Source organism: Saccostrea echinata, unplaced genomic scaffold, assembly GCF_033153115.1.
Source record: "Saccostrea echinata isolate AGI-Se365-2 ecotype Australia unplaced genomic scaffold, CSIRO_AGI_Sech_v1 ptg000016l, whole genome shotgun sequence".
Classification (NCBI taxonomy): domain Eukaryota; kingdom Metazoa; phylum Mollusca; class Bivalvia; order Ostreida; family Ostreidae; genus Saccostrea; species Saccostrea echinata.
Window position 1 is genome coordinate 4,075,351 of NW_026889765.1, and position 6,872 is coordinate 4,082,222.

The window sequence follows — 6,872 nt, forward strand, 5'->3', positions numbered from 1 at the left end:
GAGAAACTCCTAAATGTCAAGTTATACAAAACATGGGCAATAAATATACTGTTATCTATCATGTTAGAAAATTCTTGCAGGGAGAAATTGATAATTTCTCTCTGTGAAAGAATTGGCTTGAATACTATCCAAATTACACAAGATTTATGTAACAATTTGTACTTTTCATATCAGAATTACTGTTTTGATGGTCACACTGCCTTATTAGATAATGATATCTATAGTAAATATTTTCATATAATTTTTTTTAGAACAAACAAAATTGAAAGTCATGATAGAGGGAACAAAGAATTAGTTCACTTTCTTTGATGTTTAAGACACATCAATCATCTGATATGAGATTATATGTACTGGTAGTTCATCATCGTTATTACAGAGCAAAATTTGGGTTGATTTTGATGGACAACTGTTTATAAGTCCGTCATTAATATCAACAACAGCACCATGCTTTATTCTTGATCCACCCACCTTATGAACTGTGGTTTTGACTAATGGTGCTAAATTTTCAGGTGTTTTGACACTGACATCAGTCAAATTTTGAAATCCTTGTTTATATATTAAGGAGTGTTATTTAATGTTTATCACATAGTGACATGATTGATGGAAAGTAAAAGTACAGGTTAGAAAAATAATTGAAAAATGAATGTGCAAGATTTCCTGTCAAAACTTAATGGGCTTATTTTGAAGGTTGCTCCTTTTTTTCTTATCATACAAAGAATCCTGAATGACAGTGTCTTCAACAAATCATGGTTCATGTCTGAGTTTTGAAATCCATATATATGAAATATATGTGTATAGGCATAATTTTGTTATAATTGTACATATTTAATGATGTTTTTGTGTGCTTTGATTACATATCATTTTTTGTTACTGTACTGTGCTCTTTCTACTACTCATTTTTTTGAAACCTTATTCCAAGTGCCAGCTTTTTGTAGTTAGTTTTTTTTTATTACCCAATTTACAAAGTATCCAAAGATTTAGTTATAAATCAACTTAGTAGTCACTTCCAGGTAATAAAAATTGCCTTCATACCAAATTTTTATAGTTTGAAAAAAAAATTGATTTCAGAAAAAATGAGTTTTAAAGCCATATTGATGCAATCTAACAAGGTTATATTTTCAAATGACATTTTCATTTGACAGCTCTTGTTAAACTGATGACATGGTCATAAAAATGGCAGTTAAAGTCATGTACGTCAAAATCAAGTGATTTGTGGTACACTTATTAAGTGTCTATCCATTTTATTTATTGTATCAACTTTTGTGTATTCTCATTATTAACCGTTATATATTTTATGTTTTACTTATTAAATCAAATGATATGGACACAAACTTATCATGAATTAAATATACAATACCATGAAAATTTTTTGTTATTTTGTATTTTTCCAAATTTTCCTGTGGAAACTTTTTTTCATTTCAGCCATAGTGTGTAGAATAAACCATGACTGCCTAACCTATAGAACCAAACCCTTCTAACTACATATTTTTTTGATAGAAACAAAATTCCTGTGTATGGCACAAATGGTAGTATTCAGTTGGCTTAAAAAAAAAAATAGCTACAAAAGTTTCATTCCAACAACCTGCATGACAAATACAAAGTATTGCAAACTTTTTATATTGATGATTTGTTAAAATTTTCTTAAAATCCTTGTTTGTAGGAATAACAAACTAGAGGTACTGTGAGCACTGAGCTCACTAGATAATACCTCCCGCCTCCCATATGATTATAATGGCAGAGACCCGAAATAAGTGTCAGATCAAAAAGTAAAATAGGAGTTGCACAATGGCACTATGTAGCAAAGATTCTGTGAAAGTCTCATTAAATTTCGTTCAGTGGTATAAGAGGAGTTGCGGATAAGAGATGGGTACCCCAAAGCATAACAGACAGAAGGGCAGACGTACAGACATCCTGGTCACTATATACCCTCCCACTTTTCAAGCGGGGGGTATAAAAACACACATTACACTTGATGGAATCAAAATAAAAAACAAAAACAAAAAAACACTCAGGCCCCAAAATCATAAACAGTTACTGAGAACACTGGCTTAAGTCAAAATTTCAATTCTGTATAACTTTTGAAATGATCAAGAAAATAAAACCCAAATTTTCATTGAGTGTTTGAATATTTTACAAAGTTGCAACATTTCAAGCATGTTTGTTTAATTAACATCAAGATATTCAAAATCTATTTTTTTTCTGTTCATGATCTTGAGGCCAGGTTGCATCGATATCAGAAATGAGCTACCTATGTGTCTTTGTCATAGAGTTCATACCTCAGCAAGTGACTGTCACACAGGCCAAAAGCAGTCTTGTCACAATATGCTCCCAATCCTTTTCAGTTTGCATTTTTTCCTGCCAGTGATCTTTAAAGTTAGATGCTACAAGCAAGCTTTTTTTTAAAAAATAACAACTAATAAATGTTTTTATATATGTAAACTAAATAAGTTTATTGTAAGTTTAATTTCTTAATAATGTCCTATAAAATTACATAGATTTACAAGGATGATACTTTTTTCTTTTTTTTTAATATTTAAGAAATTTGATTTATGAATAGTTTACATCCAAAATAAGCCCAAAAATATATACCAATCCATGCATCCATTTTTTGTTTGTTTGTTTGTAGCATGTGTCCTTCAATTGTACAAATGACTTTAGTCAAGGACATGGCATATCCCAGGTGATGAGCAATCTTCTGATCACCATGACTCCATTTTTTTTCTTTAAGAAAGGTATGATCCAGACACAAATTGTAATCTAATAATGACCTTGAAGTTGACCAAATGACCTTATCAAGATAGTGAGCAATGTGTGTGTCAAGTATAAGCTATCCATAATTGTTTTCTATAATAACGAAAGTTAAGGACTAAACACAGATATAACATCTTAAAATTGCTGGCATGGCCGTAGGAACTGGGGGGAGGGGGGGCCCCAATAATTTTGCCAATATATAGTTTACTTTAGAAAACAGCTATACTATATGCTTGTGCCCCCTCAATGAAAACGTCTGATGACCCTTTTTTTTTTTTTTTTTTTTTTTTGCTTGTCAAGGAATTTTTGGTAGTTGATAGTGCCCCCTCAACTGAAAATGTATAGCTGAGCCCCCCAAAACTGAAATTGCTTCCTACGGGCCTGGCTGGGTCAGGTCTCAAACTATCTGTGTTGTGTTAGCTTTCATCATGTCCCTGTAAAAAAGCTATTATACAGAGAGATGGATGGACATTGTTATAACTTTTCAATTCTAACCTGATCTTGATGAACTTTGAAACAAACCTAATTTTCCTGATTGTGATCAGAAACACAGTTCCACTTTTCCACAATTCGACACTGCTTTTCCGTGAAAAAAATTCTGCTTTTCTGCTACAAGTAATACTGCTGTTCCCCAATTAGATTTTTTGCTTTTCTGTGACTTATTTTACCATGTACCTCTTCCATAAGCTGGGTAAAACCTGTTATCCACTGCCTACCACAGGGGGGTGGAAGTATTTGTTTGTTTTGTTTGTTTGTATGTTGTTTAACGCCCCTTACGAGAATTTTTCACTCATATGGAGACGCCACCACTTGCCGATGGAGAGCTGCAAATTTTGTCTTATACTCGGCACTTACGGCCATTGAGCAGCGAGGGATCTTTTTCGTGCCAGCACCTACTGCGACACGGGACCTCGGTTTATACGGTCTCATCCGAAGGACCGGTCTCCACGTCCCACAGAGGGATTCGAACCCGCGATGTAAGGATCAACTCCTTACTCCGCGACTCTAGAGCAGACGCTCTAACCACTGCGCCACGCGGGCGACGGACGTGGAAGTAGGACTGTCTTGTAAAACACTGGATAAGACTGTCACAATTGATTTAAAACCATTAACACTGTATAAAACAAAGATCAAAAACAAGCATTGGTCTAGATCTTAAAAGATTCAGAGCAAATATTGCATGCTTTCACATTTTCCATATATAATATTTGTTTCTGTATGAACAATTTTTCATAACATCTAAAACCTATCATCGACCAGTGTAAAATGCGAATTCCATTCAATTTTTATCACACTGTGAGTTAGTACTTACTACGGAGTAGAACTCTTTGGGGGAAATACAAGTAAACATTGGCTACCATTTGATGCTAAGCCCTAACCATGACCATTTAAAATCATGGAAAGCAGGTATCAAAAAAAGGAGCTCACATATAACAAACGGTAAAAACCAATTGCAGAAAAACAGTGTGAAATAGTTGTGGAAAAGCAGACAGGTTGCAAAAATAAAATTGCAGAAAAGCAGGACAGCCATCAGAAAGTATATCAGAAAGTATGAAAGCAATTTTGTACTTTTATTAACAAGAGGCCCAAGGGCTTTTATGGTTACCTGAGTATAATCAACCCCTGTGAAGGACCCATAGCAGTACATAATAAAGTGAAATAAACTGATAGATGATGTGTTGCTCCTAAAGAAGAGAAATAGGATGAACAGGGATCAACAAAAGTAGTACATGTACTTCGCAACAACTCAAAGATATATTTACTTGCCTGTGCTTGCCAGTATTAATGCACTACCATTTGTCACCATCACAAGACTAAACAACACAATGGTGCTTGAGCAATAAAACAGCATACACAAATTAATCTTGCACAATCTCATTCACATTGGCCTCTCTTGGTGTTCTAATAACATCTAATTTACAAATAAATACAGCATTTTGTCTCAATTTAGTTAACTATTGATTACAAGTCTACCTGACCAGTACTTTTTGTATTTATACATTAAAATTTGTGTAATTCTTTTATTCAGTATTGACCTGACGATTACATTATTTACAATAATTTTATAATTATCATAGGTGAATAGCATTGGAGAATAACTTTTCTCAAAGTAGAGTACAGATTTCCCTACAAGATCAATAGAATCCTCCCCAGCACAAGAACACATGACCCAGTGTTCAAAAAAATTCCAAATCTGGCTAAAAAAAAAAAAACTCTTGTTCATTACACCTTTGTACTCTGTTTGCCTCTTAGAGGTCCAGGAGTAGGGAACCCCTGACTTAAGGCCATGGATTTCACAATTCTGGTGGAGGGCTCAATGCTTATTACAATCATGCCCACAGTTTGATTGCTTCCAGGAGTTAGGAAAATTTTAAAAGATTGCATTAATTTTGATGGTTTTAGGCAGGGACCAAGATATTCACAATTTTTCCACTTCACCCATAGATGCTATATACCAAAATTGGTTGAAAATGGTTCAGTGGTTCCAGAGAAGAAGCAATAAATGTTCAAAAGTTTACAACCCACACACAACACATGACGAGGGACAAGAACAGATAGTAATACCGGTAAGTCATCTGAGTGACTCAAGTGACCGAAAAATCCAACCTGAATTCATGCCTATTGAAAATATAAACCTAAATTACTAGACATGAACTGTCCTTACAAAGTCATGTTTCAATATATGCCATTTCTAGCTTCAAGTTACTGTATACAGGGTTATTTTCGTCCTGTGTTATTTTCGCCCTTTCACGCTTGCAAACAATTTTGCCCCGTTTTAAATTCGCCCAGTCTTAATTCTGTTTAAGAAATTATACTGTGTTCTTTGAATTTGCCCCGTTTTAAATTCGCCCACCTGTGAGTAGGGCGAAAGAGGCGAAAATAAAATGGGGGCGAAAATTTCCCTGTATACAGTAACTAGAAATATGTCCATAAAACAGAAATACCCCATCCAAGGTTCATTAGTAATAAATGCAACATGAAAAGAAATGTGTACCTTACTTCCTTGTTTAAGATTAGGGTAAACAAGGAATAGTGGGGTCAAGGTCACAGGGAAAGTTAAGGTCAGAAAATTATGACACAGTTGAATAGCTCTCGCCAATTTGTATTAGTGTTTGAAGTTTGATAAACATTTCTTGAATAATTTCTTTGAAACTGTGTTTTAAACACAACAAATAGCAAGGTTAAAGGTCATAGGGAAGGTCAAGGTAAAAAATTTTGACACAGTTTACAAGTTCACACCAATATGTATCAGCTTATGAAAATTGATAAAAATTATCTTGATTTGTTTCTTTGAAACTGTGCTAAACATAACTTTAAGAAAAGTGAGGTCAAAGGAAAGACCAAGGTCAAAAAGTGTTGATGCAGTTATAGCTGTCACCAATGTTTATTGGCATATAAGGTTTGATAAAAATATTTTGAATAGTTTCTTTGAAACTGGGCTAAATGCAAAGTGTGATGGACAGAAGGATGGAAGATGGACTTGATAAACACTACTTGTATATGCCCCAGCCACACTCATAGCTGGGCATAAAAATAATCCATGATAAAAATCATATATAATAATAACTTTGAAACAATTCTCTTGATTCAAATTAAAAGAAAAGAATTGGATTAGACTGCAGGATGTAGTCTGAGACAGGTGATCCAGATAATTGTCTAAAAATATGTGGGGGTAATAAGCAAAGTTAACATGATTACATATCCAAGTAATTAATGTCAAACATGTTGCAATTCATTTGGTGGTCATTAAACTTCTGGACATAAAATTTTTAACATATTTTAAAAAAAATCCAGTATCTTTTTTTCAATAAATTGAATTTAAGTGACTTCTTGAAGGTTTGGGCAAAAATCATCTAACCAACACATGAAGATAATGATGCAATGACTCAAAATGTCCTGCAACCGAAAAATGTTGATTTAGGTGAAAATTCTTGAGAGGGCATTTGCTGCTAGCTTTGACAGGTGCTTACAGGTAAAATATACTAATAAAATGGCCAGACAACAGGTGACTCATCAGTTGATGAAAGTAAACTAATCTATTTTAAAGCTTACTAACTGTGCACCTGCTGTTTAACTTAATTTAGAGAATCTTAAACTAATGACCTTGTTTTATTAGGTTG